This window comes from Crocodylus siamensis, chromosome 15 (assembly GCF_052110815.1).
Source record: "Crocodylus siamensis isolate JL-2025a chromosome 15, ASM5211081v1, whole genome shotgun sequence".
Lineage (NCBI taxonomy): Eukaryota > Metazoa > Chordata > Crocodylia > Crocodylidae > Crocodylus > Crocodylus siamensis.
Window position 1 is genome coordinate 45058293 of NC_143409.1, and position 24674 is coordinate 45082966.

Here is a 24674-nt window from a genome sequence, read left to right on the forward strand (position 1 = left end):
GGAGTGATGGGCACCAGCATATCAGGGCTACTCAGTACCACAAAGCAGCAGGGGGCACAACTGCAGTTGCACCCATGCCCTGGCGAAGTGGGGAGGATGCTGCTGAGAGGGTGCAAGTTGGGGGTAGACAGGGGCTGCGGGTCGGGAGTGAGGGGCACCAACAGGGCTGGGGAGGCTGTGACTTGAGAATGAGGGGCACCAGCATATCAGGGCTGCTCAGTGCCACAAAGCAGTGGCGGGGGACAACTGCAGATGGACCCGCATCCTGGTGAGTGAAGGGGGCAAGGAGAACTCTGATTTTTTCCATGCTAAAAAGTCCAAAATCAAATGCTAAAATATAGGTATTTAGAATTTATTTAATAATAATGATTGAGGCACTGGTAGGCTTCCAAATGTGCATCCCTCAGACTCCTGGGTGGCTGCTGCTGTACCATCACCCCTTCTTCCAGCTGCTACTGCTGCTTTCTGCCTGTGCCCCAGGGGACAGGCCAGGGCAGTGCAACCAGCAGTGCATGGAGCTGAGGCTGAGTATGGGGTCACATGTGTATGGCTTGGGGTGGTGATCATGCCAGTGGTGCAGTACTGGAGGGGAGCACTCTGCACTGGTGGTGGTAGTGGTGTAGGGGTGCTCACAAGGATTTGCAGTACAATGGGGAGAGGAGGGACTCATGCTTGTGTGCCTGCACGGGGCACCACAGGAAGGAGGTTGGGAAGGGATTGTGCTCATGCCCACATACTTCAGTATGGCAAGGGGAATTGTGCTTTCATGGCTGGGTGCCCAAGGGGGTGGCCTGTGTGGTACAACAGGAGAGAGGGGGTGTCTATGCAGCCCAGTGGCCTGTGGCTCAATTGGTGCAGCCCCCCAGGGCTTAGTCAGGAGTGTTGAAACCTTCTGTTCCTACTCTAGAAAGGCACCAGCAAATTCAGCATCTTTCTCTGCCAGTAGTGTAATGAGGGGTGGGTGACCGGGGTATCTACTGCATGTGTACCCACTTAGAGGGGGCACAAGAATGATGGCTACTGCTGCAGCTGGCCTAGGCCCTGCACCCCCCAGGTAGTTATGCTTCTGTCTCCTCCCCCCTCCCTCCCCCCCCCATGTTTTTCGGCTCTGGTTTTAAATCGGTACATCTCTAAGTAAGTGGATAGCTCAGTCTACAAACCCATATAATTCTTGGCCTCATCTGCAGTTGCCTGAGTGGATACCAATTGCAATGTTTAATTTTCTTCTATGTTATCAGAATCAAGCAGGTCCTTTGTGCTCTGTTCACCAGATAGAGAGGCACTTACATATCAGCTGCATGGAGCCTTTATAGTTGGTGTTTGAAAAGAGAATCAGTTGCTGTGAAATGCTGTATACTACATTTGTAGCAATTCTTGAGAAATTTAGAATTTGGGATTAGGTGTTTATGTTATAGCACTGTATTCAATTTAGATTTGTAAAAACAATGTCTTGGCACTGAAAAGCGTGAAAAAAATCAGAAGAGTGGTGTAACTTGACATTGAAATGGAACACAAGCTATTTATTATGCAGTCTTTTAAAACTGTATTTCCAACCCATTTTTGTTTTGTTGCTAGCTGCTTTTACTCATACCGCTTTTGTCATCTGATAGAACAATAAGGTCTGTTTTCTTATGCTGTAGGCTCTGTCACTTTGTTTTTCTACTGGTTCCAGTCATTGTATCCTGCTGTGATTATCTGCTGTTATCAGCACCAGTATGGAAATGAAATTATTTGAAGCTCTGATTTAAAAAATGTTCTCACTACAGTTTCATCATGGACTGAAGGACACTTACTGTGGGGCATGATTCATAATATTAGGCAGATGATTTATGGTAAAAGAATATGTATTTTTTTTTTAGGATAGAAGTGGTAATTGTAGGTAGACCTAAATATCTGCCAGGCTGAACACACTGCTTTTATATTAGTAACCTACTAAATACCAACTTGAAGTAATACCTACCTCCTTGTAAGCCATGTCTACACTGAAAGCTTCATTTTTGTTGGCTTATGGTTGCCAGAAGTATGTTACAGGAGCACTTGCTCATATGGATACTTTACTATTACCAACCATCTTAACAAAAATGTCTTACCAGAGAAGACAGTGCACCCTGCGTAGACCTTGGGGCTTAAAACTTCCAACTCTGGTTTGTCACTTGGAGTGTTATCATTCTGCATTTGGCAAGTAGCTGTATGTTGGCCAAAGGCTGGTAGTGTTTGGGGAGGCAGTTTTATTCAGGCAGTAGAAAGGCTGGGTTTGCCAGTTTACATAAAGTGAATATGTAGCTGCAGGTAAACCTGTCAAACAGAAGAGATGAAAGGTAAAGGGTTGATCAGTAAGGCAGTCTTGAAAGCCTACTGAATGGAAACAGCTGGGAAAAGGTGGTAAAAAGTGTCTCAGACCAACACAGCTACCAAATACATCCCTGAAACATGGAAGATGCTGAATTTTAGCCAATCTTGGATTTTAAACTTAATTGCAGAACTACAAGAAAAAAGTTTAAACCTCCCTGGTTGCCATCTGACACCTCCAGGGAAGGAATCCTACCCGATCTACACCACAAAGAGCAACTTGGAACAACTTGCAGAGACGCTCTTATGGACCCAGAGGGACAGATTTGCCATCTCCAACTCCCTCTGTACAAAAATAAAGTTTCTTTCTTACCTATGGGGACTTTTTACCATTTTTAATCTTCCCAAAGCCTGATGAAGGGTGTTTGAGCCTGAAAGCTTGCAGAAAAATTTTCTATGCAATTTCCTAGTTGGCTTAATAAAAGGTATGATTTCTGAACCAAAAGTTATAGATTTTTGTATTTCTTTTTGTCTCAGACCAACAGAGCTACAAAAAACATCCCTGAAACAGACAAGTTACAAAATCGGTTTTAAATATTTACTGAACTGGGCCTATATAAGAGAGCCTCCTCCTTCCCTTTTCTTAAGGGGATACTTATAGATTCATAGTTGTTAGGGTCGGAAGGGACCTCAATAGATCATCGAGTCCGACCCTCTGCATAGGCAAGAAAGAGTGCTGGGTTCAGACTACCCCAGCCGGATGCCTATCTGACCTCCTCTTGAAGACCCCCTAGGGTAGGGGAGAGCACCACCTCCTTTGGGAGCCCATTCCAGACCTTGGCCACTATAACTGTGAAGAAGTTCCTCCTAATGTCCAGTCTAAATCTGCTCTCTGCTAGCTTATGGCCATTTATTTCTTGTAACCCCCAGGGTGCCTTGGTGAGCAGAGCCTCACCAATTCCCTTCTGCGCCCCCTTTAATGAATTTATAGGCAGCCACAAGGTCGCCTCTCAACCTTTCCTTGCAGAGGCTGAAGAGGTCCAGGTGCCCTAGTCTCTCCTCGTAGGGCTTGGCCTGCAAGCCCTTAACCATACGAGTGGCCCTTCTCTGGACTCTCTCCAGGTTATCCACATCCCTCTTGAAGTGTGACGCCCAACACTGCACGCAGGACTCCAACTGCGGCCTGACCAGTGCCTGATAGAGGGGAAGTATCACCTCCTTGATTCTGTTTGTCATGCATCTGCTGATGCACGATAAAGTAGTTAGCTTTGCTGATGACTTCATCACTCCGGCGACTCTTGTTCATTTTGGAGTCCACTAGGACTCCAAGATCCCTCTCTGCTTCTGTGCTGCCAAGCAGGTCATTTCCTAGGCAGTAGGCGTGATGGACATTTTTCCTCCCTAGGTGCAGCACTTTGCGTTTCTCCTTGTTAAATCGCATTCTGTTGTTTTTTGCCCATTTGTCCAACCTGTCCAGGTCTGCCTGTAGTTGTTCCCTGCCCTCCGGTATGTCCACTTTTCTCCACAGTTTTGTATCATCCACAAACTTGGATAGAGTACACTTCACTCCCTCGTCCAAGTCACTGATGAAGACATTGAAGAGTATCGGTCCAAGGACCGAGCCCTGTGGGACCCCACTGCTCACGCCCTTCCAGGTCGATACTAACCCATTCACCACCACGCTGGGTACGACCCTCTAGCCAGTTTGCCACCCACCAGGCTGTGTAATCATCCAAGTCACAGCCTCTTAATTTGTTCACCAGTATGGGGTGGGATACCGTATCGAAGGCCTTCCTGAAGTCTAAGTAAACGATATCAACCCCTACTCCTGTGTCCAGGTGTTTTGTAACCTGGTCATAAAAAGAGACTAGATTAGTCAGGCATGATCTGCCCGCTATGAACCCATGATGGTTTCCCCTCAGTATAATTTTTCCTGCTTGGCTCTTGCATATATGAGCCTTAATAATCTTTTCAAAGACTTTGCCAGGGATGGAGGTGAGACAGACTGGCCCATAGTTGCCTGGATCCTCCTTCCTCCCTTTCTTGAAAATAGGGACCACAGTGGCCCTTTTCCAGTCCTGTGGGACCTGTCCCGTGTGCCATGAGTGCTCAAATATTCTTGCTAGTGGCTGTGCAGTGATACCGGCCAGTGCCTTCAGTACCCTCAGATGGAGCTCATCCAGGCCTGCCAACTTAAACACATCCAGTCCTTCCAAGTGACTGTCAAAATCTCAGGGTCAACGCTTGGTAGCCTGGCGCCCAGCTGTTGCCTCTCTACAATGTGAGACTTGTTTTGCCCCTTTTCTAGGAAGACTGAGGCAAAGAACTCATTGAGGAGTTCAGCCTTGTCCTCCCTGTCTGTTACCAATTGCTTTTGCCCATTCAGTAGTGACCCTGGGCCTTCCTTTTACTCCCTGTATATCTGAAAAACAATTTTTTGTTATCCTTAACTTGGGATGCCTCTTAAAGAGGTGATGCTCGTAGCACAAAACTGATCAGAAGTTGCCCTGGGAGAGGAAGGGTCTGCCAGTGCCATAGTGCTTTGTTGCTGATGCTTCCAGTATATGAGATCAGATGGTCGTCTTTAGCTGATATAGCACCTGACTCAGCTGAGTTATTAATTTCCTAAGCAATCATGCATTTTTAATTAATTTTTTTATCATCAATTTATCTAGTAAAGTTTAATTTATTTTAACGGAGATGGTGTCCTTGTTCGTCATAGGGAGGCCCTTTATTTTTGAGCTTCTTTTATTCAATGTATCAGTTTAAAATCAATCCTTAAAGTACATTAGCTTCATGTTTTTGCTCTCCTATTGGATCTCATATTAATTTGATCTTGCATTAAATATGGAAGAATATGTTTTTAAAGTGTGTAAAGATTAGCAGTAGCAGTTGACGGTACCTTTTTTAGCTAATTCTCTACAAAAAAGTTCATTTGTCATTTAATATTCAGCCCCAGAAAAGTTAATGTAAAAATCTGCCTTACATCGGGTTTGTTGTGCTGTGGCTAAGGAAATATTTCATGACTTCTGATTTTAAGTAGTTTTTACCTGATTTAAAGTACTAGCTTAGATCAGTAATAAGAGGTGAAAGAAGAAAACATTTTTCAGAAAGATAGTTTCATAGTTTGTAGGGTCGGAAGGGACCTGAGCAGATCATCTAGTCCGACCCCCTGCCATGGCAGGAAAGAGTACTGGGGTCAAATGACCCCAGCTAGATGTTCATCCAACCTCCTCTTAAACACCCCCAGGTTAGGAGCCTGCACCACTTCTCTTGGAAGCTGGTTCCAGACCCTAGCTGCCCTGACTGTGAAGTAGCGCCTCCTGATACCTAACCTAAACCTACCCTGTGCCAGCTTGTGACCGTTATTCCTGGTCACTCCTGGCGGTGATCGGGGAAACAGTGACTTCCCCAATGCCTGCTGATCCCCCCTGACTAGTTTGTAACAGGCCACAAGATCCCCCCCTCAGCCTTCTCTTTTGGAGGCTGAACAGGTTCAGGTCCCGTCGCCTCTCCTTATAGGGCCTGCCCTGTTGTCCCCAGATCATACGAGTGGCCTCCTCTGGACCCTCTCGATGCCGTCGACATCCCTCTTGAAGTGCGGCGCCCAGAACTGGACGCAGTTGTTCTTTTTTTTTTGTTATGACGACCCAGACTGCATTCATATTCTACACTTCTTAAAAATCTGTTACTGTATTTACTCAAGTATAAGACAAGGTTTTTTTCCTCTCAGTTGGCAACCATATCCTTCCCCATAAGCATACCCCAACCTACCTAGGAGTTGCATTAGATTGTTCCCTTGCCTATAAACATCACATTCAGAAGGTTAGCATGGATAGCTGCCTTAAGATGTTTAGCCGACACAACATGAGTTGCCAACTTCAAAGTGTGCTCAGAACCACCACACTCACAATGGTACATGTCCCAGCAGAATATAGGGCTCCCGCACGGTCCAGAAAGTGTCGCGTTAAAAAGCTTGACACTATATACTTAACAGTGCACTGAGAATCATGACAGGACTGCACAACTTACACACATGCACATATATCCTTGTACTCTTGGGTATTAGACCAAGTGATATAAGAAAACATCGTTACTAGCAATAGAGGGAAGAGATGACAAAAATCATCTGCTCCATCAACTGTTAACTGTTGATCTGAACAGATGGCGGCTTAAGTGGCTTAAAAGTTATAAGTCATTTATATATGACCCATAAGCTCATGGAAGGGATTGGAGATGCTGAACCAAACCTGTGGGCAGCAACAGAGTGGGCTGACTGCTGGAAAATATCAGACCTATTCCTACAGCCTTTTAGACTAACACCAAACGAGTCTCCCATTGGGTACGACTTTCATGGAGAAGTGTGGGTCAAGTTGAACAGACTGAGATCTGGAGAAGGAAGCTACACTACACAAGGGATATTGAGATTTCACAGAATGAACATCTTGCACAGTGTGAATGAGGTGTCCAACTAACAGCACAACACTGAATGGAAAGCTGCAATCTTTACAAACGCCCAGACAGGGCAGATGGAATCCGCACGTTGCATGATAACATCAGGCAGTGGCTCAGATTTGGCAGTTGATATCTGATGCCATATGAAAGAAGAACAGCCTTAAATGGGGCCCCAAACAATTCACCCAGAATCCCTCTGTTGCCCCCCGCTCTCAGCCTGTTGCATATGATTAGTGTGGTATTGCTGTCCCTGAAGTGAAGCCAGACCAGATTGCTCTCCACCTCACCTGCATATAAATTATGGGAAGATCCCAGGACACGTGATGGGAACACATGGTTCCAGTCATAACTGGGGTGCTAATTAACGCATGGATCCTTTGTATGTGTGTGGGGGGGGGGAGGGTATCAGGCGTATACACATGCACACCTTGAGCAGTGCTGTGCAGTGGGACCACCATGGCTTGAAATGCTGTTGACTCTGGTGGGGCCCAGCCCAATGAACTATGTGGTACATCACAAGTCTTTGGCTTTGGACTAATACCATGCATAGTTTGTACTACATATAAGTAGATGCTCAGGATTGTGTTTATGGAGTACCTGTGCTAAACCTTGCAGCAGTTTCAAAAAAAGGTAAGATGTATCCATTCTAGATGAGCTAAGTATATGGGTACTATATGCAAATTGCTACAGCCATGTTTAATTTCAAGGTTATTGTTTTCAGATGTGCTCCTCACTTCCACCAGCTTGGGGAGAGCAGGGTCTGACAGTAAGGAGAAGGGGAAGGGGCTGCCAGGGGAAAAATGTGGGGGGAAACCAAACAAAGGGATAACCTGATTTCCCCCTTGCAATTTATTTTCCCTGCTGTAGCAGTGGGAGGGGGACAAATTCAAGGCAAACCTCCCATAATTAGATAATTTTCTTGGAAAATTATAACAAATTTATAGTTTTTCTCAATATGCAATCTAATTATTGGGAGTTGTTTATTAATCAGGGTCATCTATTGGAGTAAATTCATATTTTTCCTATGTTAAGGTACTACACATTTGAATGGCATATAATACTATCTTTTCTCTGACCACTTACTTGAGTACTCCAAAACACGATTAAAATATTTGAAATGGTTTTACATTAAAAGAGCAGTACCGAGTTTATCTCAGAATGGCACAAACATATTGTTAAGACAGCAGCGACATTGAGGGTAGAATGAAGTATGTAATTTTAGTCTCCGGAACTCAGCAAATTATATATTTGAGCCTTTCTCCGTACTTTCCAACTCTTTTTTTAAACTTAACTCGAGACGCATCTTTCTTTGCAAGATGCCCACCTGCCTGTCTGGGTTTCCCACTATTCATATGCTAAAAAGAATAGATTTTTTCAAAGAGGGGGAAGAACGCTTAGAAGCTCTCAATATTTTTCATTCTTTGAACTTCATCACGACTGAAGTTTGTGCCTGAACATAACACACTTGAAAGTTTTTTTGTTTTGTTTTGTTTTTGATGCACGTGATATTAGGGTTTCATTTCAGTCTGTGAATGAAAACGTCAACTGCATTAAAAAAATAAGAAGGGAGGCAGCATGAACATCAAGGTTCTTACTACACCTCTCTTAGGAAACCATGAGAAATTGTTAAGAGCTGTACAGAGGAGGAAATAGTTTTACGTTTCCTGCCATCAGAAGGACATGGTAATGGTATGAATCAGCTATTTCTAAATGTTGGAAAGAAGGGCAGGGGACAAACTGATGAAAGGGTAGCTGAAGTGGCAGGCATGGCATCCAAATGTTTCTTCAAAAAGTTTACTTACTCATCTTCTTTTTCTTAGTGTTGAATCACTAGGTGGTTGTAATTTTTGAAGGCAGGATGTAATTAGTGAGTTGGAATAAGACTTGGTCTTAAATCTTGCCAGTTCTAAAAAGTGACATGGTATTTTTAATGAACTAGGCATAATTGGTACTACTACTGTTCTCTGAAAGATGGCACCCCGGTAGCAGCATCATACCAGTGTCCTACTGTGGCAGATTGAATGCCTTAAAAATATCCCATGGGGATTTCTCATTGAATTTGGTTCCCATGACATCCTGGTCTGATTCCCTGAACTCTGTTTTTCAGCAGTTTGCACTATTCTTTTCTTTACTTTTTGTGGAGGATTTTCCTTTTTACTAAACAAAATATAATCCAGTAAACACTGTCACTCTTATTTCCTGAACTCTCATTAAGATTCTTACCCTGCTCATAGTCTGAAGTGGATTGGAGTTCATTGTGAGATTCCTCTTGCGCCTTAGAGAGCAAAAGAGGGCTAGCTCTTCAAAAATAAAAAAAATCATATTGATTAGGAGTTTCTCCTTGAAAGCAGTATAGATGAGATTGGAAACCCTTTCCAGGTTTTGTAGGAAAATCGTTCCAAATGTTATTTATACAATTTTTTTGACGCATGTGGGTTCATTTTCTTGAGACATGGATTAAGCATTTACATTACTTGTTTTGTAAGGGAGAAGAAAGCTACTTGATTTTGGCAGACTTTCAGGAAAGTGATTATGCTGGTTTGATATGACAGAAAACAAATAATAACTAGGAGATGCATTAACATTACTATTCAAGGTGGGGGGGAGGGGGCTGCTGGGACGCAATTGTTTTTTGTTCCTGGCAGGGTGTTGGATATATGGCTCCTCTATCATTTCTGATGGCCCTGTGCCAAAGGGTAAAATTGCTGTTGCCTGCCCTTAGGGAAAGGTGATGAGATGGAATATAAACCATTTGGGGAAAAGGAAAAGTCAGAAAAAATCCAGAAGCTGAAATAATATTTTTCATACTACAACAACTTCAAAAATTAAGCTACCCTCCTAAGAGTTTACTCATTCAAGCCTTTCATTTTTGAGATGCATCTGTGTGCTCTCTCACATACAGAGAAATTCACAGAAGTCTGTTAGTAGGGTAGGGTAAAAAAAAAAGTTACTAGAAAGTTGTACTTGACTTTTGAATCCGGCACAATAGATGCATAATTTCAGATACCATATTTACTTGAATCCAAGACAAGTGTTTTTTTCCGCAATCAGCATGGGGAAAAAGCCTTGTCTTGGATTGGAGTACCAGCCCAGAGCACAAAGCAGCTCAGGATTTCAGCCTTTGAACTTACTGGTATGTGGTGAGTATGAACTTTAAGTTATTGCTTGGCCATGTGGCACTTTTTTTACTTATACTATTTCAGCTTTCCACAAAAATAAAAACTTCTGGCTTAAATAGCAATTACATGATACAATGAGGTTCTGTCTGAAGTAACCTAAATTTTACAGAATATTTCAGTTCAACATATGAGTAGATCAAGCTGTCTAAATATTGAACATGCTGTATATATCATATTAATAGGTAGAATCTATTGTACCAGGTAGATATTAAAAACATTCTTGTATGGTGACACATGTTTTTCACCATATGCAAAAGTCAGCAAGGGCCACAGGAAGTTCTTCTGAATAATACAACGCTCATGACAAGAATGATGTGAAGACTACTTTGATTTGGAATGCAGGATGTAGCACTTAGTCTGTGGACTTAGGATAGGAAGCGAAAGGCTAAATTGCAGTGATTTAATGTGAATTTCTGTAATAGCCTATGATTAATTTTTCCAAATCAACAGTAATACTTCAATAGCATTAACAAAGCACATTGCTATAGATGTAAAGAGGATGTTACAATTGCAAGAATGTTTTTCCTTTATTTTAATAAATAAAAAAGGAAAATATATGGAACTAGAGATGAATGTTTAATTCATTTAATAATATTAATTAAAATATTAAAAGGGTTAATAATATTAATTAAAATGTTAAAAGGGGATTAAGAAAGCCTGCAAATCTGATCTGTGGCAGATGGTAATTTAGGATGTCCCATTATAATTCTGGAGTATAGTAGATGGGATGCTGAGGCAGTATTTATACCTGTTTCTTAAATTTAACTTGCTGAAGCAGAAGCTACAGTTATGTGTTTTTAGGTGATTATACAGAGTTAGACCTCAGGGCTACTTCTTGTATATAAAAACCTGGGAAGTAGGTTTCCAACTGATTTTCAAAGAGCACAGTATTGTTTCTTAGTCAAAGATTCATTGAATGTATGTTATAAACAACATAAAATAGTATTTGGAAATTTGGCAGGCATGTTTTCAATTTGCTTTGATAGTTTGAGCCAAAATAGTTCAAAGAGTTAGGAGCAATGAGAATGCAGGAGGAGAAAAATGTATTGCAAAAGTTCAATAACTTTTAAACATTAATAGACAGAAATGAGAAAGTATGCAGGGTAGTGATCTCTCATTGATCAGTGAGCATTTTTGGGGATGTGGAGAAAATGGATTTTTCTGGTTTTCAGAATAATAATGGTTTTACATTGTAGTTTGCAAATTCACATTGAACATAAACACAACAGGGTAGTGGTCTATAAGTTGAATTATATTGTGAGGTTCTCGTTCTCAACTTACGTCGTGATTGATTTAGGAGTTGTAACATCACTGACTCTTCACAGGTCGGTAAACTTTCTGTAATCAACTGGGAAGACATTCTCATGGAATCTTTTCTTAATTTTCTGATAAGTAGTGGTCAGGGTCAGCTCAATTAAATGCCTATATTTTGGGGATGAACTTATTCAGGAGGATTCATTCATCATTTCCAGATTGTGCTATAGTTTAACCAATCATTTTCCAATGCAGCAACTAGGAGGTGAAAGACGTTAACATGCATGTCTATGGATCAAATGAATGCATTTTAAATTATGAAGAGATAAAATACTTCAGTGCTCAGTAAATATATCCCTTTTGAAAAATAAATTGCTAACTTGCATAGCAAAAAAAGAAAAGAAAAAAGGGAAAGCTATGGTTTTCATCTTAGTCTGTTCTTCAGAACTTAGGGAAGAAGGGAGGAATTTTTATACGAACAGTATAGTGTCAAAATATGATGCGTTCCCTGAATATCAAGTCATACAACATATACCAATAGGCATACCAACTTGCTTGTGTTATTAAGGCATGAGACAATTAACTGGTTTCTTTGGTTTGGTTTTTTCTATGCAATAAAAATTAGTGTGAAAAATATTTAAGTGTCAATTCAGTATAGAAGTGCTCTACAGAATACTGGAAAAAAGTCAATGTAATATACACAGATATTAACTGAATACTGATTGGTGGAGGAGCCATGCTTGCAGCTAGCTCCTCATCAGCGGGGAGGTGAACACTGCAGTTATAATTATGGCGATGTTCTTGCCTCCTGCCACTGATTGGCTAAGGGGCCTCAAATGGCCCTGTTAGCTGCTGACTGACAGGGAGGCAAAAACAGCACTATGTTTAAAACTGCGGTTTTAGCTTCCCTGCTGGTCAGGAGGGAGTAGAGGGAACCTCTGCTAATTGAGGGGGAGGGGGGCAGAGGGCCAGCAGTATGCGGGGGAACAGGCAAGATTAAAGGAGCCGCCGTGCATTCTACTTCAACCATGAATTCGGTAGGTCACTGAAGATGGGTATTGGTGGTAAAATTTGAAATGCTGCTCCCTTTGGGAATGTTCACTTGGAGTACTTTTAGAGCAGCCCCAGAGTACGGTTTTGAAGAATGGTTACACATTTAAATTACAGGTGGTCAGTTTACAGAGTGTACTTGTAAAATCAACAGAATAAATTCTTCTTGAGTGGAGGGAGAAAGGGGAAAGTTAGCGTGAATACTAAATAGCATGCACTGTACAGGTGTGTTCACTGAAAATACACACGCACACATGCACAGACTTGCATAGTTCTGTTGTATATTTATTGTATTTAACATGCATCTTCAGGGACAAGTAAATGCAATACTGAAGAATGACTCCTTTGTAATGGCTTAAATGCATTTTTTGTTCCATCAGGAATTTTTAGTTAAATTTTGCATTTATACATTTACTGTTAATTAAAATTTTTTTGCCTGATTCTATGCCCATTTGTTTCCTATCTGGGGGGGCAGCGGCAGTGCAGAGCTTGGGTGGGCGGGGTATGGTTGTGAGGGAGGATGTGGGTTTGTGGGGCAGGGGATGGTGTGGGAACTCTCCCACCCACACTCCCCCTATGATGAGCAGCCCCTGCAGGTGGCAGCAGCAACAGCTGGTGGGGGCACTTGTGCCCAATGCAGGCAGTGCTGTCTGGCAGTGCACAGCTCTGGCCAGCTGTGGACATGGGTGGGAGGAGTGCAGTTCAGCCAGCCCACCTCTATTGCCTGGGCTCCCTGCTGTGCATGTGCAGCTCCTGCACTTGCATGCTACTGTGGGAAGCCCTCTGCTGGAGCTGGCTGCTTTCCCTGCCCCCAGCCTTGTGCTGGTTCCAGGACTCCCCTGAAGGAGCCCTGGCCCCTGCTTCCCCGCAGAGTTTCAGGACCTGCATGGCAGGGAGCAGGGAGGCAGCTGGTTCCAGTGCAGGGCTTCCTCCTCTGGCACATGACTGAGAAGGTGCATGTGTGTTGTGGGAAGTGTCAGAGACTGGGAAGTGACATGACCCCATGTACAGTGCTGGCTGGAGACGTGTGCTGCCAGATGGCAGTGCCTCTGGTGGGTAAAAGCCCCCTGCCTGCTGCTGCTGCCACCTGTGTGGGGCTGTGCAACTTGGGGGAAGTGTGACATAATGACACGCAGCCAAACCCTGCCCACACAGCCCCCCACATATACATAACCTATTGCTCTCTCACACACAGCCACACCTACCACAACCCCCCACATCCCACCATATGCACACATACCCACACCCCCACAACCCACTACACACACGCATGCATCCCACCACATACCTCCCAACTACACCCTCCCCACACAATATACAAGATGAAGACTTTATTTTTGAATTATTATCCAGTTCCCTCTATATAGAGTATATAAACATAACTCATGATGTGAATATTTTTTGTAATAAAATTAAAATATGTTATAGTAGGTGTTTGACTTTTAGTGTGTGATTTGTTTGTTTTTTCTGGTTCTAAGATGGCAACCCTCCATCTCCCCAAAAGGAGTGTTTCTGTGGTGTGGCAAAGGTCAGGGGTTGGGGGGTGGAACTTCTGATCCCAACATGGTAACCGGGGGGGGGGCAACTATCAAGGGGTGGGGCTACCCATGCCACCCTTGACAGCTCACCAAAGCTCATTAAACACGGAGGTCCAAAATGTGCTCCCCTGGTATAGACTAAATCAGAGATGTATAGCATAAGTTTTCATGAGCAGTGGGCTTAATTCATCAGATACTGTTGTAGTTGGGCATTGTTACTAAATGCCCTTTTCCGGGCTTTTAACAGAGTACATATTATGTGTGCTACCTGTAGTATACATACGTACTACCTGTAGTATATAAACTAGACAAAATGCGGAAGACTTAATTAGTATTAAAATTTACTAACCTTGTAAAATCAACTTTTCAGGCATTATATATGCATGACTGGCCTGCCTCTCTGGCTTTATTCTAGTCTGTGTGCGCTTGATCTTCTCTGGCTTATTGTGTTTCCCCACAAAACAGACTCTGGGTAACTTTGATTCCTATTCCAAAGTTCCTACCATCATTATACAGTAAAACTCCTACGAGAGATTTGTTGTGTTGCCTTGCTAGCTGGCACTTTGAACTAGTGTATTGCTTGTATAGTCAAAAGGAAGATCAGATACTTTTGATGGAGCGTTGCTCATGTATTCTTGTGCTAATGTATTTTATTCCACACTAAAAATAATAATAGAGGTTCTGTAATTTAAAAGGGAGAAGGAAAAGACTTCTATTATTCTTGCTTGCAAAGAGCTGAGTGCACATGCTGGAGTATCTTTGACGTGGAATAGTCTGTGTGAATTGACATTCAAATGAACCACTCAGTGACTCATTACTTCTAGAATATTCGTTGTGACTCTTTTTCTGAAAGTTAAAACTTGCCTGGTAAATAAGCCATAGATAATTTAAAACATTAAAAAAAAAAAAAAGCAATATATTGTCATTCATTTTGTCCTTGTTAAGTAGAGTGGTTAATTTCTTCTGTCTTTTTGCTAGGATATAATAGTTGCCGATGTCTGGTAGAAAGCCTTCAGAGAAATCTTATTTCTGTGACGTTTAGAATATTTTCAGGAATGGGGCGCATCTCTTTTTGCTACTACTGCCACCCAGTAAGAAAATGAATTACATTAGAAACTGTTAACTGATGGAAACCGGGCTGGTACATTACTGTTATTCGGTCCAGTTACGTACGAGTCTGTGCGGTATATTTTCTGAGATCTGTAGATCTAAGTGTTTATGAAAATAGGAATTTTTCTGTATGACAAGAAATCTCTATTTGCAGTAGAGCATTCCAGGGTGCATTAAGACACAGTTTGGTTGAAATGTACCAGTCAAAAAAACACTCACAGTAAGGATCTGTACAATATTAACTTGGTCATAAAGTAGCAAGCATGAGCCACTTACTAACACAACTGTAGCTCGACCACATTTCAGTGACACAAGAAAATGGAAGGTTGTTTTCTGGCCTTGGTGGGCCCAAAAAACAATCTGCATGGATGAAACCTCTTGGTGGAAGACTGGGTGGGAAATGGTTTTAAATGCTGAAATGAGCTGAGTGGGCTGAAGATACTTCCTCGTTTTCCTTTTGTGGATGGGTGACATTAGGTCAGTGTTTCATGGGTACTAAATGGCGTCTTCTTGCTTCTTCCTTACACAATTAATTATATGTTGCTTTTATAAGCTGTATGGTAACTGTTTAAGGTAGTTTCGTATTTAGAGCGTATAAAAACGTCTTTATTCACCTGCTTTGGTCTTTACAGGAGTGGTCTTTCTCTCAAGTACTTCCAGTAATATTCAGAGCTAATGCTTATTAGTGAACAGGTGTCAGATTTAAGAAATGGTGAATTTCTTTGTAGATGTGCCAATATCTTTCTAGCTCAGGGATGGGCAATTATTTCAGGTGGAGGGCTACTTAGTGAGTTTTGGTAAGCTGTCAAGGGCTGCAAGGGTCATCTTTGACAGGCAGCCAGAGGCAGATAAAAAATAATTTTCTAAAATTTGTAGGGGTCCTATGGGCTGGATAGAGTGGCCTGGTGGGCTGGATCCAGCCCACAGGCTGTATTTTTGTCCATCTCTGTTCTAGCTGCATAGATCATGGACGCCAAAATTACTCCCACCATTGCTTCTGGAAAAGTAATTCACTACTGATCTATAGCTACCGTAGATTACTTCTTCTATTGCTCTGGAAGCCTAGTGTCAGTACTTCACTTATCTAACTGCCTAGAAGCAAGAATAATGATCACAGAAGTTTTCAGATTCACTGATCTACATGCATTGAGTTACCCCATGTGGGCAATAAGGGGTATTTTTTTTGTTCTGTATTTCCCTAGCACTGGCATGTAGGATAAGCAGCATATGTTTCTACATATGTTTTAAAATCACAGTACTTTGAATTTTCATGATACAGTTGTCAGAAGAAGAGCATAAGAAGTAAAAGTCTTGAAGCAAGAAGTAAAACCTACATGTTGATTCCGAGAGGGCTCATCTATCTTATGTAAAAAAGACCTGACTTCAAGAAGGTGTCCGACTAGTATTTGGTGAAGTGCAAACAGTGGAAGAGAAAAACCTTGCAACAGGTTTTACCCTTTGAGGGGTGGAAGAATGTGTTTGGAGGGAAAAGGATGATTTGAGAAAAGGTTGCAAACAACAAATCAGGTTGCAAAGCCGAATCACATCTCACAGTAGTTTCCATTCAGTTTGGTTTGGTGTTAATGCGAAGAAATTTGGCTGAAAAATTGCTGTTTCCAGATGTCTTTAGTCCAGGGAGGTCTAGTTGGGTGTATGTTAATTCATATATGTTTATTGTCAAATGGAGCTGAGACCTTGACATCTAGGGTCAATTTGAACATTTATAGACATGTTCCAGGAGGCGGATGGGGGTGTGTGTGCTTTAATTAGCATGGCTCTTGCTAATTAAAGCACTCTATGTATCACATGCATCAGCGTCCCCATGCTTAAAAATGATGGTGGGGGAACTTTAAAGCTTGTCGAATGAACTTCAGTTAAAGCACCCTCACCTCCATTTTTCAGCAGGGGGACGCTGATGCACACAACACTGGAGTCTGCTGGAGCATGGTGAGTAATCGAGTCTGCTCCAACGCACTGTAATTACAATGTATTGGAGTAGCCTCCCTGCAGTGTATAGGAGCCCTTTGTTGTGGAAAAATAAAATGTGTGTTCAGAGCTCTGTGAATAAGTGTATGGTTTTACTCGTGTTTTGCAATTCTGAGTTTGACGTTCTTCCTTTGCAACCCTAAAGTACTCTCACTATGCTTTCTTTTTACATTTGAATGTATGTGTGCATGTGCGCACGCATGTGTTTGCACATGTGTGTATAGTCATGACTGCATAGTAAAGAATTTGAATTGGATGTATCCTGGGATAAATTCCTGTTTTATATTAATTTATAGGTGCCTTTTAAGCATGAAATAACCTCCTCCAAGCACACACTGATTGGAGGCAAGCATTCACAGCAGCAGTGTTTGGAGTAGATAGCTGAGGATTCAGGGAAGATTGCTGTGATAGGCTAACAACATTAAGATGGTAGGATGTCTGCTCTCATGTATAAAAATTGTAGGAGTTTCACATTGGATGTGTCTACACGAGACACTAACTGTGGAGTTGCCAAATTAGCTCTACAGTAATTGTCTTAATGTCTACATGTGCAGTTCTGTTAGAACAGAGTAAACTAATTAACTCCACCATAGGTTAGTATTTCTAAACACAAGTACTATCTTGTGGTAGAGTTTTTTTTTTGTTTTTTTTGTTTTTATTTCGCAGCAATACATGTGTAGATGCTGACAGGACTGGCTGGGGCATGAGGGTGCTTCAGTGCAGGGGCTGCCTGCCCCACACTAGAGCACCCTTGTGTCTCAGGCAGTCCCCCATAGCACGTTGAGCTGGGTTGGAGCAGCCCTGGGCTAACAGGCTGACCCCCCTGCTCCTCCCCTCCCCGGGTCCCCTGCCAGCAGGGGTTGTTCCAACCAAGCTCAACGTGCTGCAGTCCTGGGCCCACATGTAAATGCAGCACCAGAGAGCAATAAACTCTAGTGTGATATGCACCAGAGTTTATTGCTGTGTATTAATAGCATATGTTGATGCACCTGGTATGTCTATAAATGGGAAAATCGAGGCTGCATATCATTACATTGCTTTACTTTTCCATACTTTTATGAGAGATATTTTTGCCAGGTATATTATATATGTAGTAACCAAGACTTTCATTCATTTGTAACACATTACTTTGTATGCTGGTCTCACATTTAACAGGAGAAATGTTTGAGAAGTTTTATGCTGCCACATATGACAACCTTTAGCTAAATCTTATTATGCATAACTAAATTTCTTGTAATTTTGGATGTAGGAATCTCAAAGAGATGATTTCATAAACTTTTCTTCATGCCTGTTGAAAGGGAAGCTGAAGAAATGGTTGGAGGTATGGGCAGAACCAAGAGAGGACTGTATCTCAAAAGCTTAATTAAGATAATACGCCCAAGAGAAGTATATGGATAAACAACATACATATATAGCTGCTTCAGAAAGGGATGGAGAAGCTGTTGCTTGTGATTAGGTAGTAAGTTGTTACACTGTAACTGCTATGTCTGCATGGGCCTGTAGTAATTTAACCCAACACCCACCTCCCTTTTCTTTAACCCTGCTTCATCCAGGGTTAAAGTTTAGGTGATTTAGCTCTGCTTACATCACTACAGAATCATGGAGATGACTGCAAACAACAGAAGGCAAATGCAGAATCCCAACTTTCCCCTTTTTTAAAAGTTTTTTTCATTTTTTTGGGAAATGGGTCTCATGGTTATGGCAACTTTGTTTATGATTATTGGATTTTGAGGGGGTGACAATATTACCCTTTTTTCATAAACCCTTTACCCTAACAGCTTTTAAGGTTTGGTAGATATTACATTTCGGCTCACTTTTTAAAGATGTAGTTAGAACTTATAGGAATGGATCAATTGTTTATCCATGGCTAAATTATTTTAAATGTTAAATCATCAGGGTCTGATCCAGGGTGGATGTTTTCCTCATACAGAGGAGTATTGAATTTTTTTTTCCTTCAAAATGTTGAATCCTAGCCAATAAAAGCTCTGGTCTTAACAAGAATTTCAGGAATGCTCTTACGGAGTTTTGCCATAAAGCATCTACAGCCTTACACCAATGAGTTAGTAAAAGGAAATAATATAGACAGAACAGAATTTGTTTTAGTGAAATAGTTATAATTCATTCGCAGTTTTCCAAGACTATACTGTTATATTGCATATAATCCTTATTGGCTTTACAAGAACTCAGTGTACTGTTCAAATATATCTAGACTTGCTCATGCATAAGTTGCCTTAATAGGACTTTTTTATAGCCTAGTCACTCTCTTTAAGAGACCTACTAAATAAAACAGGAACAAAGAATATATTAAATTGCCTCAAGTTAAATTTAAAATATACTTTTTAGCTAGTAGCCAACACTTTCAGCAAGCCTCTGCTATAGAGTTAATCTAGTGAAATAACAAAGAATGTCCCAAAGATCTTTATAAATAATAACGGAAATCATAAAAGATTGATATTGCATATTATGTTTTGATTGCCCCTCTGGTCATAAGTTAGATTAGCCAGCCATGTGGAGCCTAAAAAGAAAAATACCGTATTTTCTCACATACAACACTCAGCTTTCCCCCCAATTTTTGCATGGATGTAGTATCTAGTGCTGTGCAAAGCTTTGGTCCCTGATTCAATTCAGCAGAGATTTGGCCCCATTCATTGCCCAAATCTCGGAATCCAAATCGAATCAGAGGACCCTTTAATCTGTCTGAATCATTTTGGAACTCTCCAAATTGTTTTTTTTTCTCCTTCTTCATAGATTTCATAGACATTAGGGCTGGAAGGGACCTCAGGAGATCGAGTCCAGCCCCCTGCCCAAAGGGCAGGAAGTCAGCTGGGGTCATAGGATCCCAGCAAGATAAGCGTCCAATTTACGCTTGAAGGTGTTCAATGTAGGTGCTTGAACCACCTCCGCTGGCAGACTGTTTCAGACCTTGGGGGCTCGGACAGGAAAGAAATTCTTCCTTACGTCCAGCCTGAAACGGTCTTGCAGGAGTTTGTGACCATTCGACCTCGTCATCCCTTGGGTCGCTCTGGTGAACAAACGTTCCCCTGGTCCTGGTGGTCACCCCTGATAAACTTATAGGTGGCCATCAGATCACCCCTGAGCCTGCGCTTTTCCAGGCTAAAGAGTCCCATGGCTCAGCCTGTCATCGTAAGATCTGTTTTCTTGACCTCTGATCATGCGCGTGGCTCTCCTCTGGACTCTTTCAAGCTTCTCCACATCCTTTTTGAATTGTGGAGCCCAAAACTGGATGCAGTACTCCAGCTGCGGCCTCACCAAGGCCGAGTACAAGGGGAGAATGACATCCCGGGATTTGCTCGAGAAGCATCTATGGATGCAAGCCAGCATTTTGGTCGCTTTACTAGCTGCAGCATCGCATTGGAGGCTCATGTTCATCTTATGGTCAATGATGACCCCCAAGTCTCTTTCTTCTGTAGTGCTAACCAACGTAGCACTGCCGAGCCTATAAGGGTGCTGCAGGTTTTTCCTCCCAAGGTGGAGAACCTTGCATTTATCGGTGTTAAACACCATGAGGTTCTCGTCCGCCCATTTGCTGAGCTTGTCCAGGTCAGCCTGGATCACCCGCCTATCTTCTGGTGTGGATGTTTTGCCCCAAAGTTTGGTGTCATCGGTGAACTTGGCCAGGCCACTCTTGACTCCAGTGTCCACATCATTAATGAAGATGTTGAACAGGATGGGTCCCAGGACAGAGCCTTGAGGAACCCCACTGGTCATAGAGCACCATGATGAGTGACTGCCATCGATTACAACCCTCTGGGTCTGACCACGGAGCAAATTTCCCAGCCAGTGAATCGTGGTGGAGCCAAGGCCACAACTGGGCAGTTTGGCCAAGAGGTGATCATGGGATACCAGATCAAAAGCTTTTTTGAAGTCAAGATATACGACATCAATCTCTTCTCCCTGGTCCAGGTGATAGGTCACCTGGTCATAGAAGGAAATGAGATTGGTCAAACAAGACCTACCCGCAACAAACCCGTGCTGGCTATCCGTTTTGGAGAGATTCAGCGATTCAGACGTAGATACAGCTTTAAATGTTTTTTTTCCTACATACCTCTAGGTAGCAGGGGCTCTGAACGCTGCAGTGCTGGGGCAGATGCAGCGTCCCACAGAAGCATGGGGGGCTCCCCAGCGCACTTGGCAGCAGACCCAGAAGTGGACCAGAAGCACTTCCAGTAAACTTCCTGGTCCACCAGGGAGCATGCAGGCCACGCCCCCTGCACACCCCTGGCTTGGTGACTGGTGCCTCCTGGGCCTGGAGGAGCACCTGGGGTCCCCCTGTGGCTGGTTGCTGAGCCGGGAGGACATGGGGGGGTAACCCCCCCAGCACGATCCCTGGCAAACCTGGAACTTCCAGGTTCTCTGCCGAGCATGCTGGAGAGTCCCCCGCACTCCTGTGGGATGCTCCATCCGCCCCATCACTGGAACGCTCATGAGGCACGCCTGCTACCTCAAGGTATGTAGAAAAAAATGTTTAAAGCCGTGAATCGGCATCAAATGTTCAGATTCAGCCAAGTTGAATCAGGGACAATGATCCAAATCAACGGCTCAAATCGCTGTCCCTGATTCGGGCCGAATCCAAATCAAATAGGGCCCATTTCGTACAGCCCTAGTAGTAAAACTGCAAAGAGGGAAGATAGAAAAAGATGAGGGGACCTTTCCTGCTTTCCTCTCCATCCACAAATATCTACAGAGTTTTGCTTAAAAAGAAGGCTGAGGTTCAGTGCTGGGACTGAGGAATAACCTACCTGCAGTGCAGCTCTGTGGTTGTGATTTTTTTTTTCCCCCCTTTAACTGAACTGGGAGGTAAAACTCTCAGCGTTTGAGACCTTGCTGTTTTTTGTAACCAGCTCAAAATTCTCCCCTGGCTAATATTGTCTACCATAAAGTTCAGCGCTTATTGGTTTTATTCAGAAGACACTCGAAGCAAGGCAGTGTGCTGACTGGTGCTGAATATAAACACATACTGCTAATTAGATTGGTCCTGTGACTGCAGGGCTGAACTAGTCTAGTTTTTTGTTTGAGTTAGTAGGGGCAAGATAAATTGAAGGTTTTAGATAAATCGCATAACTCATGTATATAATAGCTCAACTTAAACTTGGAACACCCATTTCTTACTGTGTTCTTTCAGATAGTTTATCTTTTACCTTCATGCAGATGGGAAATAACGAAGTATTTAAATTCCATTACTGAACAGTTTGTGTAGTATTTGAGTTTTCTATTTCTTTCTTTGTACAGTTTATTAATAATTCTTTTGTACAAATATAAGTTTGATGGGGAGTTAGAAACACTTTCAGAGTATAAATAGGACGTTCAGAGCCGAGTCATTGGGTTTGAAACTGGGACGGAGAGTGTCCCTGCTCTGAGGATCCTTCAGACAAAGGTTGGGAAGGGAAAGAGGACCAGGGAAGTGAAATGACTTGTGATCATGTGGAAGATCACATACAGTGCCAGAAATAGAAGCTGGGTTTCCAAATTCCATGGAGGCTTTAAGACCCGGCTAGACAAAGTCTTGCTTGGGATGATTTTGTTGGCACTGGTCCTGCTTTGAGCAGGGGGTTGGACTAGATGATCTCCTGAGGTTCCTTTCCACCCTCATTTTCTGATTCCCAGTAAAGTGTGCTAGACAACACTGCCTCTTTTTATGGTGATTGTGCTGCATGGAGCAGAGCATTGCTATAGTATTAATATTTGTAGGACTAGAAAAAGCCATTAATAAACTGTTGCAAAGAAAGGCAGAATATGTTTCTATGTGACCTAATGCTTCTTCATCACATTATTTTAGCATGTTTTTTTCTTTCCTCCTCCTCCCTTGGTATCCTTGGATAAAGCACCATTTTTTTATTTGTTTGCAAAGTAGTATTTGTTTAATATAGTTATTAACAGTTTGAATATTTTTTGGATTATTCTATTAATAAATATGCTTAATAGTGCACCAACTAGATTTAATGCCATGCATGATAATGGGTATTTGTGTTTCACTTCACTGATTTGGTTAGAACCCAAATTTATGCAAATATATAACTGCAGCCTTGAGCGAAGTGCTCGTTCCATTTTATTGAACCACACTTCGTTTTTCTTGGTTTAAACATCCTTGTGTTAACTCCAGGCTCTGCCTGTCAGGCCAGTCCTGTGCTACTGGAGTCAGAAGGCCAACCACTCTGTTTCCCACTGGTCTGGTTACTCAAGAACAGCTAGTCTGGTTAGAATCGGATTTTATTTTGTTATTTTTATTTTTTATTTTATTTTATTTTTTATTTTTTGCTTTGATCAGGTTGACTTAGGAGTCTTTACTAACCTGAAATATGCTCATCACCAGGCTGCATCACTAAATTTAAAGTTTTGGTGAATAAGAAGGTAGACTATTGCTGTTCTTTTTTTTCTTTGGTTGCAAAATTAAAAAGGAAAATATAATTCGAAGGATTTTACTTTTAAAATCTTGATCATGTTAGATTATTAAAGTCTATTCTGTTATAAATGAAAAAAATTCTCTTGTGGGAGAAACTGAATTCCTGTATTTATCCAAGAGGTCTCCATACAATTAGTGTCTGTATGGTGGTTCTTCAGGTAACTCATTATGTTCTTGAGGGACGTACTAATAGTACAGGAGGAATCTAATCCATGCTTAGCATTGATTTTTGTTCTAGCAGAAGTTTATGCTTGCATGCAATGATTTTGATGTATGAAAGCCAAGATGGATTGATTCAGAGTGATTTAAACTGTTTATTTGTAATAATCATTCAAATCAGGAGGCAGGAAACCTTAATTTAGAACATTGATTTTAATTTTGCTTTGCATCAGTATTCTATAGTAATTTCCTAAAAGCATGGTACAATTTAATTGCTTGGTATAACTATTAAACCATGTAGATATGCAAGTATATAGAACATTTATATGGAAGACTATTTCTTTTTGCTACCCAGGAAAATGCATTCATTGCATAAATAAATATGAAGATGTATATAAACATATAGCTTAATAGACATGTATTTGGATTTTTAATGTTTTCATTTTCTCCTTATGTTGTTATATGGCAACTGAGGCATTAATTTGCTGTATTATGATTTTTTTTTTTTACATGGGAATTGTCTGGCTGCATTTAGATGGAAGTTGTAATTCAGTTAAACATAACAAAGCATTTGTATACATTCATTGTATATGTACACACCGCTTGAAATGAGCTTCTTGCTCAGCAGAAACCGGTGCAATGTTTCATCTCAAGCTAAGTGGAAACTGTAAATATTATGCCTAAATTAATTTAAATCGGGTAGGTAATGCGTGCCAGGCTGTGGCGCACACGTGCGCCCTGGGGCAGATGGCAGGGGAGTTTGGCGGATCCTGATCCCTGTGGCAGTGCAGCCTCTGCCCCACCCACCGCTGCCGTTCGCCCCAAGGCATGTGTGCAACAAGTCGGGTCAGGGCTTCGCGGATGTCAGTGCAGCTGCCTGCCATCTCCCTGCTGCTTGCCACAAGCATCCTGGGTTCTGTGATGGGTGGCAGGGGCCTGCTCAGAACCTGGGCCAGCTGTGGCAGGCAGCTGGGAGGTGCGAGGGGCTGTTCTGGGGTCCGCGGAGCCCTAGCCCTGCTTTTTGCTGGTGGCGGGCGCATGCATGCCTTGGGGCGGGTGCCAGGGAAGGGTCTGGGGCTGCACTGCCACAACAAGGATTGGGGCCCTCTCAGCTCCCCTGCCATCTACCCTGAAGTTCCTGGTTTAAATCTTTTTTGCATATGCCAACTGTAATTTCTTTTTTTTAAGGTTGCAAACAATAAAAATTTGTTTTTCCAAATGTTTGTCAGTGTT

The 24674-nt window shown here is 42.2% G+C and overlaps 1 protein-coding gene across 7 annotated transcripts in view; it reads left to right on the plus strand.

Annotated features, from left to right (window-relative positions):
- The window catches only part of MYO9A (myosin IXA), a 394408-nt gene that overhangs the window by 152073 nt on the left and 217661 nt on the right, over positions 1–24674 (plus strand). The window lies entirely within an intron of this gene.